This window comes from Sciurus vulgaris (genome assembly GCF_902686455.1).
Source record: "Sciurus vulgaris genome assembly, chromosome: 9".
Lineage (NCBI taxonomy): Eukaryota > Metazoa > Chordata > Mammalia > Rodentia > Sciuridae > Sciurus > Sciurus vulgaris.
Window position 1 is genome coordinate 130,081,533 of NC_136469.1, and position 12,817 is coordinate 130,094,349.

Consider the following 12,817-nt stretch of genomic DNA (forward strand, 5'->3'; position numbering starts at 1 on the left):
CTGCTGTATATTTTTCCACACTAGCTAACAATATAATTTAAATTTCTTGAATGTCCCCTTTCCTTCCCTGCTTCTTTCTTTGTATTTCCCTGCCTTTTTCTGCCCCGTGAAAGGCCTTTGGGAAAGAACAGTCCCCATTCTCAATGATGTTATGGAAGTTCAGTGCATAGGTTATCAGACAACCACTTGGATACCTAGCCTGGATATTGTGCTAAATTATCTGACAAGACATATTTCATTTAATTTTCTCAATAGTTCTATGAAGCACTCACTTTTATTAGACCCATTGTACAGATGAGGAAACTGAGGCACTGATATAAGTAACATTCTTAAGATAACTTAGCTAGAAAGAGTTCAACATAGGATTTTTTATTTTTTATTTTTGGTACCAGGAATTGAACTCAGGGACACTCAACCACTGAGACACATTCCCAGCCCTATTTTGTATTTTACTTGGAGACAGGGTCTCACTGAGTTAATTAAGTGCCTCGCTTTTACTGAGGCCAGCTTTGAACTCCCAATCTTCCTGCCTCAGCCTCCTGAGCTGCTGGGGTTATAGGCATGCACCATGGCTCCTGGCTCAACGTAGGATTTTAACTCAGTTCTATGTGATCCCAGAGTTCCAGCACTTAGGTTTTTTTTTTTTTAATTAATTAATTTATTTTTTATTTATTTTTTTTATGTGATGCTGCTCTTTCACTTAGAAACAGAATTAGTTTAGTCTCCTAGATACAAAAATGTCCAAACCCTTAAACTTCACCATTAATATTTCTTAGAATGGCTTTGATTAATAATAATGCTTTTAAAATGAGAGTCGCATTGCCTTATCCAACCCTCCTACATTTCTTTGATGATAGTTGCCAAAAAACATAGTTCAGACATCTTTCAGGTAAACAAAAAGTTGTATCAGTATTCCTAGCTCTACCCAGTGGATTCATAGCTTTGGAACTATTCAATTGTAACATAGATGTCTCGTAACTGAAGATCTCATGCTCTCCATTTTAAAGCTATGACATAGAAGAACATGAAATCAGCCCCTGGATTTGATTCATGGTTTCTATCTCAGATGACTGTGATATTGCAGGCAAGTTTCTCACTGTGTATGAGCTGAGTGCCTAGAATATGGATAGTGATAAAGAAAAAAATGAATGGAACCAAGAAAATGGAAATTTTAAATTCTGCCTGTTAGTACTATGAAAATTCATCGAAATGTAGATTTAAATATGTCTAGCATGCAACTGTTTCTTAGTGAGAATATTAATGTTGTAATTTATTTTTCTTGCCTCATATGTAAATCAGCTGATAATCACTCTATATGGAAGCGAGTAGATAGTGGGTTTCAATTATAAGGAATATCTGGAGAATGTGAAAGCTAATAGAAAATATCCAAACAAAGGGACTCAGATTTGGAAGGCAGTTGGGTATAGTAATGCATTAACTTGGTTACTAAAGGTAGAAGAGAAGATTTGGTCATGAATGGAAAGAGCAAAGAATTTAAGTCAGGAAGTGCTGCCTTACCTGAAGCATGTGTCTCAGTCAACTATTGACACAATAATGCTGAGAAACAACTCCAAAATGCAGTGTGCTTTCAAAAGTACTTATTCTACACTCATTTTGTTCAACCTGAGATGGGATGAGCTATGTATCTGCTTCACATTGTGGGTCAGTGAGGGTTGGCTAAAAATAGGGGTACAGTAGAGTCCTGCTCCATGCATTTTTATTCTGGGGCCCAGATGGATCATCCTTAGAGAATATCCGTTTCATAGCAGATCCCTGACCCATTGCAGAGAAAACTGACTTACATAGCACATTTCAAGCTTTTGTTTGCATCATGTTTAGTAGCTTGTTGACCAGAACAAGTCACATGGTTCATACATGGAATGACACTCCTCTTACCATCAGCTAATAATATGGATATGCAATTTTATGATGGGGGAAAAATTGGGATCAGTAATTGAAATCTATAAAATTGAGGTGACAGGAATAATTAAAAATGCTGAATCTTCGAGCTATTGATCTAGAGATTCTGCTGCCCTTTCTGCAAAAATCCTTGTTCCACAATTTAGACCTGATCTGAAACTTGGGATAGGACTGAAAGATATCTACTGTGGGAAGAGAATGATGATCATTCTAGTAAGAGAATAATTCAGCTCATTTATGAACCACAGCTGACTGTGGTTCAGTGATATTTCTGAGTCCATGTAACCTTTTATTTATGACTGCCACTCTTAAATGCTTTGCTTTGCACTGTGAGTTTTATATGTTTGTCTTTAATCAAGGGTGCTGGTAATATTGGTGAAGCTATTGTTTGTACATCAATTTGCCTTTCTAAATTTTTCCTCCAGGAAATTCTTGCTAGCATTTCACTTTCCATGTATTAAACACCATTTATAAACACAGTGCAAAAAATTTGGTTGTTTCATCGTTGGTCCTGGTCTTTTCCCACATGACTAATTTGAACACTGATAATAAAATTGCAGTAAGATGAATGTTCTTGTCTTGCTTTTATAAATATATGCACCCATTAGGACTGTTGAATATCATAATTTCTGTTACACAGTTAAGATACATATCTTCCCCCAAATCAATGTAAGTGGAATTGAATCTAATTTCTAAGTACCTTAAGGATACCGATTATGCCTTGTGAAGTCAAGGTTCTTTCTTATAGTTAACGAATGAGGAGCAACTTGTGCTGTTTTATTGGGAACTTTTACTGGATCTAGGGAGAAATGAGTGTGATTATTCATTGTGCAGTTTGAGCCTAATCTAGACTTCTCCTGACTTTGCTTAGAGTATGCAGTCTCTCATGGCATAACACCTTATGTAGTTTTCTCAGTAAAAAAATTAGGGCATTCTCCCAATCTCCAAATGTCTGAGTGCCAGTAAGATTTTAGCTGCCTATTTCTATTACAGCCCTTTAGAATGTTTTCTAATATTCTGATATTTCTAATCCCTAGTGCCATTAGGGAAGCAATATGGCAAGCACATGTCATTTACTCATATGCCCTCCCACACCTGACATGGTACTAATCAAGTACATTTTATTAAATGACTAATTGTTATGGTTTTGGTGTACCACGGAACTGCAATCATGACTTCAAACACTTCACATGGTTTTCCTTTAAAATGTTCCGTTGCATCTGTTTGTTATTACATTAGTTCGTGGGCACTAGTAGCTATAGTTCAGTCTTTAATAATTTTAGTCAAATGCTGTATACCCATACCATGTATTGTTTCATCTTTTAATTGGATTCCTATATAAGATATCCCCCTATAATTTCTTGGGTTTTTCAATTCTGTGTCACTCTAGTGTTAATGAACATTCTGTACTGTTCTGATAAATTGTTGCTCTTAACTGGATATTATCTGAGATACATACAGCACATAATCTATTAAAAAATCTTCTCTCCTGGAATCAGTTCTGAATTTCTGTGTGTGCAGACATAATCTGCTGCCATTTTATGAGTGCCTTCATTATTATTGTATGGTATGCACCCATTCAGAACATTCAGTCTGGAAAGGGTCAAATCAAAGCAAACCAAAACTATGGTTAATACTATGGAGCTTATAAATATAATTAGTTTGCACATGTCATTTTTAAATTCATATATATATATATATTTTTACTTTGCTCTGTAGTGGTTGGAATGTTCTGAACACAAACTCTCTTCTCTCTTGCATTCATTTAGAATTTCTTTTGGTTCTTCAGTCTTAACTTTTCCCTGAATTTTTCATGGTCCTCTTTGATATTTTCTGCATTTTCTTACGTATGGTTCTATATTCTTCACCGTTCCTTCCTTTGAATTTATCAGGTGCCTTGGATCATCTGGTCCATTCCTCTTAAATTCAATATATTTTATTGAAGAAATGCTTGTGGCGAGTTGACAATAATCTTCCTTGTTCCCCATATTTACTTATTATCTGAGGTTATTCTTATAAGAAATGAACACCAGAAGCACATTCCATTCCATTTTTTTTTACATTGCTTTGATGCATTATTTGAAATTCTTCTGTAAATAATGTCTTACATCAATGCCTTTCTTTTGAAGGTTTTTGAATTTATTTGGAACAGTGTGACCGTTTTTATCTTTGGCACCACACTCATATTTCATGATGCAATTTAGAAGAAGTACAACACAGTGAAAGAACTGGATTTATGAGTTCTGAGCTTTGTATCATGGGTCAGCAACTTAACCACCTATATAAACTTGGGCAAGTCCGTAAACCTCTCTGAGTCCCAGATTCATCACGTGGAAATCTTTTGATAGTATCCATAGCATCTTTAACCCTTATAGGCTATTGGAATGATTGAAGATAAACAAAATAAAAACACCTTATACCTAGCACACCCTTCATAAATGATGACTGATAATGCTGACATCTACTTGAATATATTTAAAAACTAGTTTTTGAATTATTACCCATAAAATGAATCAGTGGATGTAGCTGAGACTTCTTCCATCACTCCAGCATCACTGTGATGTGTTGATGTGGGTACATGTCATCTTCCCTGAAGGCAACTGACTTACACTGTGTAAGATCTCTTTCACTGCTAATAGGATTTTTGTTGTTTTGAGGAGTAGGATTTTGTTTGTTTTGGTACCAGGAATTGAACCCAAGAGGAATTTACCACTAAACTTCATCCCCAGTCCTTTCTATTTTTTTTTTTAATTATTTTTAGACAAGGTCTCACTAAATTTCTGAGGAATTCACTAAGTTTTTGGGACTGTCCTTGAACTTGCAATCCTCCTGTCTCAGCCTCCAGAGTCTCTAGGATTATAGGTATGCACCGTCACTCCTGGATCCTAATAGGATATTGTTGATGACATTGTTCCTATCAAATTCCTTTCTAATCTTCCTTTTTAAGAAAAATCATTCTGCAAAACTGTTACTACTTTGTAGTTTTTTTTTTTTTTGTAATTCATTAAAACATATGCTAGTTAATATAAAACAGGATGCACAAGTAGGCTACTATTTGTAGTGAATCATTTAATGTTTTAGTTTGCTCATACAAAAGGTATGCCAATAGGGAAATGAATTGTGCTAGGTATATACAACTGTACTAGACAAACAGGATTATACTAGATAAGTACAAACCTAATTCGTGTGAAGAGGAGAGAAAGCACATTAATTCTATTAATACTTACTGAGAATATATGGTCTGCAAGATCCTGTCTTAGTGTTGTAATTGGTTCCAAAGTGGTTCAGGTCTATCCAGAATCATTATTATCATGATTTTGTCAGTGTAGAATTATTTTGAAAAGGAAGTTCTTTGCTTAATCTTCATAGTAACTTATGAAGAAGGATGGGTATTCAGTACGTACTAGATTTAGTTAAAAGAAAGATCAGAATTGGAAAGGTTTAATTAATATTACTTTGGAGGTAATTAGATTGGAAGGGAATTTAGGGACATTTATTTGGCAAGAGTAAATGATCACTTATTTAGAAAAAATGTGTTATAAAACAAGTTTTCTACCCAGTTTGAGAAATATGTAAGTTAACTTGCAGAATTTTAAACTATCAGAACAAAATAGTCACTAGCTAATTGCATATTAAAGCAAAAATGAGATACTACTAAAGACCTTATTAGAAGGCCAAAATACAGAATATTGATAACATCAAGTACTGGTAAAGATGTGGAACAAGAGGAACGAACTCTCAGTCATTGCTGGTATGAATACAAAAACAATACAGCCACTTTGGAAGATATTTAGCTGATACACAAAAACAAACTTTTTTTTTTTTTTTTTTAACCATTAAATCCAGCACTCACACTCCTTGGCATTTATTCAATGGAGTTTAAACTCATTCACACAAAAACCTACATGTGTGTTTTATTCATATTTGTAGAACTTAACACAATTGTCCTTCAGTATTGAATGGATAATCTGTAGCATATCCAGACAATGGAATATTATTCAGCACTAAAAATAAATGAGCTATCAATCTATGAGAAGTGAAGGAACTTTAAATGTATATTACTAAGTGAGAAGCAAATCTGAAAAGACTATTTACAGTATGAATCCAGCTTCATGACCTTCGGGAAAAAAACAAAACTATGGAAACAGTAATAAATATTAATGATTGCCAGTGGGGGATGGCAAGGGAGGAATGAATAGGTGGAGAATGAAAGATTTTTAGGGCAGTGAACTATTCTGTTTGATGTCTCAGTGGTGGACTCATGTCATACCACATTTGTCAAGACCCATAAAGCGTTCAGACCCAAGAGTGGACTCTTGTACAAATTGTGATAACGATGTACTAATTTAAGGGCATAGATTGTAACAAATGTTCTGTTATGGTGCAGGAATTTGATGGGGGATGTTGTGCATGTGAGGGGTGGTCAGGAAGCATATGGGTACTTTCCATTCCCATTTGCTGTGAACCTAAAATTGCTCCCCCAAAAAAGTGAAATAAAAATTAAATAAATATGTTGACCTTTTAGAAATGATTCTAGTAGTTCCTCCTTATTTTAGAGGTTCAGATGAGCTTAAATTCATGCTAGAAAATAAGCACCTTTATTCTACCACTTCTCCCAGAGGCTGTCTTTCCTCTTGGCCAATGATTCAGCAAGCATGCTACCATAGGTGATAGATACCTGGGGGTTATTAGTATTGTTCTATGGGGATCCTGTTGTAACTTGTCTAAAAAACATTGCAAATTTCATGTTAACTTCTTCCTATCACTAGAGTATAATTATGGGCTTGATCTTTCATGTCAACTTTGGTGAATTCTAAGATTGCAGGCTGATTGTAATGCTGGCAAACTGAAGCCTAAGTCATGTGATTTCTTCTCACGGAAGAATTTCAGCTAAATGTATTTCTACTTGGGTTGACTTCTGTGCCTCCTTGGGTGCTCCTTGGAAAACTTCTGTTGATTTTCAAGTGTGTTCACTTTCCTCTCATTCCTCATAAATCCTAAAGCAACACTTCCCCAAACACATGCCTGCAGATTTCTAGAACAGGGACCTAGATAATAGCCTGCAGGTGATTTTATGAATGCTACTGTAACAGATACTGCTCCTCAGTCAGGTTGCTCCCATCTACTGTCACTCAGATGTGGGCCACCATGAGAGACCAGTACTGTTCCCTTCTCACTTAGTAAGCTGCTCTGCTTCTGAACCAACCACAGCAGGGTTCTGAGAAGGCAAGGTTGTGCTTTGCTTCACTAGCCTTTCCTAACAATGGATGTGATCCTTTTTTAGCTACCTGCAATACCATTTAAAAAGTCATTAAACACAGCTTTATTGAGGGTTTGAAAATAATGGAGGGAAAATAAAACTCTTAAATATTTTATTGTTATTATTATTATTGTTATTTACAGAAATCCTTTAATTTTCTTTACTTTCACACATTAAAAAAATGAAACACATCATACAAATGGTTTTTCATAGCAGATTACATGTGGGTCCATTCAGACTTTCTCTTAAAGTGCTGCCAAGTTAAAGTGTCTGCCGTGGAAAACAGCTGTTAATCAGATGGCCAATGTCTGGATTTAAACACAGTAGCATGCAGCCCTCAGCATGAAAGGTTCAGTTCCCCTCTGTTCTTAAATTAGGTTAAATGGCGTTGGTGTCCATATTTACAGACTTGAAATGTATCAGTCCTGAGCAGTTCTGCTGTAAATCTGAGACCAGCTGATGAGAATCTTGGTCTCAGTTTTAAAAAGGGAGGTCCACATGGTGGCAGACTGGCTGCTATGAACTTTGACTTGTTTCCATCTCTCCCTCAGAACTATTTGCTTGCTGTGGGTCATGCAGACCCTTCTAGAAGGGTTAAACCAAGTAACTGTAGGTGTCCTTTTCACCATCAACTCGCTCCAAATATTCCTCCTCAATCAGAATGTCAATGCACTTCTTGATCACTGGGACCCGAGGCTTGAACCTGGAGGACAGCTGAGTGAGGACCTCCCCGAGCAGCTGCTGGTGCTTCAGGACCTTCCTCATCTTCATGATCCTCACAATGGCCACCTGAATCAGGAGTTTGCAGTCTTCCTTGATGTTTTTGTGTGTGGTTTCTTGTTCTTGCTTCTGTTCAGTTTTCATTGGCACATTGATGTTAACCCTCAATTTCTTAGTTTTATAACCAAGATATAACTTTATTAAGATTTCCAGTTTCAACTCTACCTCGTCAACATTTGCATTTTCGTCCTCCAGGACCAGTAACTTCGACTTCAATAAAATCTGCAGAACCCATGCCAGAACATCCATTTTGATCTGCATGTTCTCGGTCAGTTGCTGCATAGCGTAGGCCTCTGTGTTGTACTGGAGCAGGATGGCCATCTGGAACGTGGATGCCTGCAGAATGTACCTGTCCTTGACGCAGTTAGTTACCAGTTCTCCTTTGAACAACTGATACGACCATGTCAATCTTCTGCCACTGTGACGTCTGGTGTAGAAAGCTGTGAATCACTGGTAGCTTCGTTCCAACTCGGAGGGCAAGGCGAATGTGCAGGACTACTGGAAGGGCCATGACCCAGAGCTCAGGACTTGCATACTGAAGTCCACATCCAGCGGTTTTGAATTCATCAGGTGCTTTTTGAATTGCTCATTCAGTTCTGTGCTCACACCAATGTCCTGGAACATCTGCTGAAGCTTGGAGGTGTACTCAAAACCACAGGTTTGCTTCAGCTTGGAGATCATGCTCGCTTCGGCATCATTGATCACACTGTTCTGATGCATGCAGCTCTTGGCCAGTATCATGTTGAACTTCTGGAACACATCCTTGTTTTCCATGTACCTGAAGATAGCCATCACTTGATTGAGTGTGTCTTCTAGTTCTGCCTCTTCTGGGTTCTTGGAACTCTTCTTCAATAAGGAGTCACAGTATCATGCCAGCAACTCAGGGGATTTACTAAACACCTGAGCCATTTTGGTAACTGCATTGTTGTTGTGAAACTACCACATGCATTGTCAATCGCAGCCATGAAGCCAGCATCGTTGTTGAATGCCGACATTACCAGGGCATCGTACTTTTTATGAATGTCCAGCAGTGTCTGTACATACATTTGGTATCATTTAAGGCAGCTTCACCACACTTCTCAATTGCTGCAAGGCCCTGATTATGACTGTGTCTCCAGCAGCTTCTTCAACTCTCCTAGGCCATCCTGGATTCTAGACACAAGATTATACATGCGTCCCAAATCTTCATTCTTGTCAACATCCAATAAATTCTGAAACTCTGTGTGGACAATTTCCAAGTGTGTTTCATTGAAAACCTTGCATTTCCTGACCAGCTCACCTTGTGTGCTTTCATGAAGATAGACCTGAACTCTTCACTGTTCCTCAAACAGATGAGCCTCTGCTTTTTTCATACTTTCAGTAACTGGGTTCTGCTGCAAGAATTCAGCACTCTCTCTGGTATAAAATCTCTCTGTGTCAACCAAAACTTGAGATTCAAAGGATTCTTTATACACTGTTAATGTAGGGTCCTTTGCAAATGCTTCATCTCCATTCAGCCCAATTCCACATAAGACTGTACAACTCCACTAATCAGTCTTGTATTGATGGTCTCACCATTTCTTTCCTTTTCACTCAGTTTTAAAACAGCATTTGTTACCTGTTTATTTAATGGCCTGAACAGACAGTCTCTCCAAGTCACCAACACAAGTGAATAGATTTCATATATTCTTTTCATCCTTCATCACATTCACGGTGAACCCAGGGTCCATTGAGATAGGCACAGATTCCATTTAGCACTTTGCTTGAAAATCGGTACGCTTTCCGTTGCTGAGTGTAGAACTTCAGCACGTTCTCATCCATCAGATCATCTCCATCCTTAAGATTTGTCAAATTGTTCTTCAAAAATTCCTTCAGTTGTTTGTACAATTCCAGGCCAACAAACTGAACCCTTCCAGGTGTCTGCCCCTTTTTCGATTTAGAAGGAAGGACTCCAGCTCCCCGTGCTTGGTTTGACTGGTATACGTTAGTACAGTAGTTACAAACACGAGTGTAGAGTTCCATGTATCTGGACTTGGCCGTGCTTTGTCTGGTGTACACTGACTGGATTCCAGCTCTGAGGTCATCCAAGATCTGGTCAAGGCCAATCTGCTTCAGTCCATGGGGATTTTAACTCCTGTTTGATGACATTGTGAACAATGTTCTGAAGTTGTCCAGGGCTGTGATCCTTATTCAGGACATAGTTAGTTCTCTATTAGTTGAAAATATACAGTATCATTCCAGATTCATCCATGGCAGCTCAGAAGGGATGTCCTTTAAGTGTGAAGAATGAAATCTCATTGCAGGCAAACCCGCATCTCCTGGGCGCCCCCAAGGCTCTGGTGACGTGCCTGCCTGCTCACTGGCCCTGGCCCCGTCTATTTTATTATTTTTTAAAACTTTTTTTAACAGCACCTAATATATTGCCTGTACTATAGTAGTTGCTCAATAATTATTTTGTAAATAAATGAATTTTAGGAAAGATTAATACCAACTTCTCCTGAAAGTGCCTCCTGGACAAACCCACTTCCTAGCCTAAGATCTCAACATTGAGGTCCCCTTTATTTCATTCAGTCTCTTAGTAAATGGAATTTTTTGTACAGGGGGTAGGGAAATGCTACTCCCTGTACAAAAAGAGCTTGTCTTGCCCCCTACGGTGAATTTGAGTGTCTTTGTGAGATAGAAAAGTTGTGATTCATGTGAAATACATTGAGGACATGATTCAATATTGAGTATCTTGAGCATAAAAGAAAGAAACAGGAGTTAAATGTCTGTGACATGCTCATTTAAAGTATTTCTTTAAGTTTCTTAAAGTGTAATTTGAATATTCCAAGACATAAACCTAATTCACATTCTTCTCTTTATTAGAAGGATTTTTACATTTAAATATCTCTAGGGAATTTAAATAGGCCCCCAAAAATGTGTGTTCTAAAAGAATAATACCACAGAAATAAGTGTTTCCAGATTTTCAAAATTCTGTTATAACTTTCCTACCTTTCTATGCTGTCTAAATATTTAGTCCTTAACACAGTAATTTTTTTTTAATTTCTTTTTTAAGTTTTCATTTACACGTTTTTATGTATCTATTTAGGCATATAATTATTTAAAAAAAATTTTTAGTTGTTGTTGGACCTTTATTTTATTCATTTATTTGTATGTTGTGCTGAGAATTGAACCCAGTGCCTCACACATGCTAGGCAAGTGCTCTACCACTGGGCCATAATCCCAGCCCTATTTAAGCATATACTTCTATAGTTTTTGTTAAATTTATGGCTTTCTGACCACTATAGCAATCCAATTTGAGAACAAATTTAGAATACCCCCACAGACCCCTCAGTTCCCTCTGTAGTCCCTGTTCCCAAGTTTGCCTTTGGCAAACTCTAAACTCCATCCTGCGTCTATGCCTTTGGCTTTTCTGGAGATATCATATATATATGGAATCACATCAAATCTTTTTGCTTCTTTATTTCACTTGTCACTTGGATTTTGAGGTTAGTCCACATTCTAGCATCTGTTAGAGTTAGGGTTAGGGAGGGGGGCAAGTATGGAGGAAGGAAGTACTGTATAGAGGGTAAAGAGGGGTGGGAGGGGTGGGGGGAAGGGAAAAAATAACAGAATGAATCAAACAACATTACTGTATGTAAATTTATGATTACACAAATGGTATGCCTTTACGCCATGTACAGAGAAACAACATGTATCCCATTTGTTTACAATAAAAAAAAAGAACTTTGTTTCCTTCTTATTGTTGAATAATATTCCTGCACAGTGTATTTAATATATGTAAGTGTTCAATACAACAGAGCAAGCAAAATATTTGAAACTCTGAAGAGTTTCTTTTTTGTTATTTGTAAAAGTAATTTGTATCACCAAAACTTCTGGAAGAGTTAGTATAGTTTATTGATACATACATTGTGTGTGTGTTAAAGACATATGGACACATGTGTATATGCATATATATATATGAACTGTGAATATTCAAAAGATATTTCTAAAGTTTATTATTCACGTATGTATTTGACACTTTTTTGTTTCAAAAATGAAGTGTAGTAAGGTAAGGGAAAGTTTGAGTTTAATGTTTTATGGACTCATACCAAGGGAAAAAAGACTATAGTTTTGTCATAGATGGTTTTGGTTATCCTCCAATAAGTCAAAATATTTAACAAAAAGTGCATAATTGCTACTTGGTCACTTGGGGAAACTAGCTATTTATTAATCCCATGACAATGAATTTAAATTTATGATAGAGAAGGGCAACATTTTATGACTATTCATTTTATTTCATTAATGATTTAAAAAGGATCAGGGCAAGATAAAGAAAAGGCTACACCTGACCAGAGTCCTCCAAAGGTCAAGCAAAAATAGATTGCTGTGGATTATTCTATTTCTTTCCTTTCTCCCGGGGGTTCATGCTTCTCTTTTCCAATATCGCTTCCCCCAGTTTTTTATTTTGAATCTTTTTCATCTCAGCACTGAACAAACTTCATCTCCTTGATATTTTACAGAAAGAACTTTGTTGTGAAGGACAGAGAATTTATGAAGAGAGATTGAAAAATGGCAAGAAATTAAAATAGCCCGTGCACATTTGGGGACAGGATCTGTTCCACCAGGCTCTTATACCTCCCAACACGTGGCACCATGCACACTTACCTGAAGGCATGGACACTGATTTTATGAGAGACACAGAACATTCCATGATCTTCTACATTTCCCTTTTCTGATGCTTGAATTTACCTGTCAACTCCCTTGGCTTTCAGAAATTTAGGTAAAAATTTTGTAGGAGTGTGTCAAAATAAGGGTACAAAAGATAAGAAGCTTCCTAGATTATTTTTAACATATATATATGTTAGAATAAATAGTCCAACACAGAGATAATGTACC

The 12,817-nt window shown here is 36.9% G+C and overlaps 1 protein-coding gene and 1 pseudogene across 4 annotated transcripts in view; one reads left to right on the forward strand and one right to left on the reverse strand.

Annotated features, from left to right (window-relative positions):
* KCNIP4 (potassium voltage-gated channel interacting protein 4) overlaps positions 1 to 12,817 on the forward strand; it is a 1,142,821-nt gene that overhangs the window by 459,812 nt on the left and 670,192 nt on the right. The gene's annotated exons all lie outside the window — the stretch shown is intronic.
* On the reverse strand, positions 7,447 to 10,087 carry LOC306670180 (cullin-1-like; annotated as a pseudogene). Its single transcript has one exon. The product of its transcript is annotated as a cullin-1-like (transcript).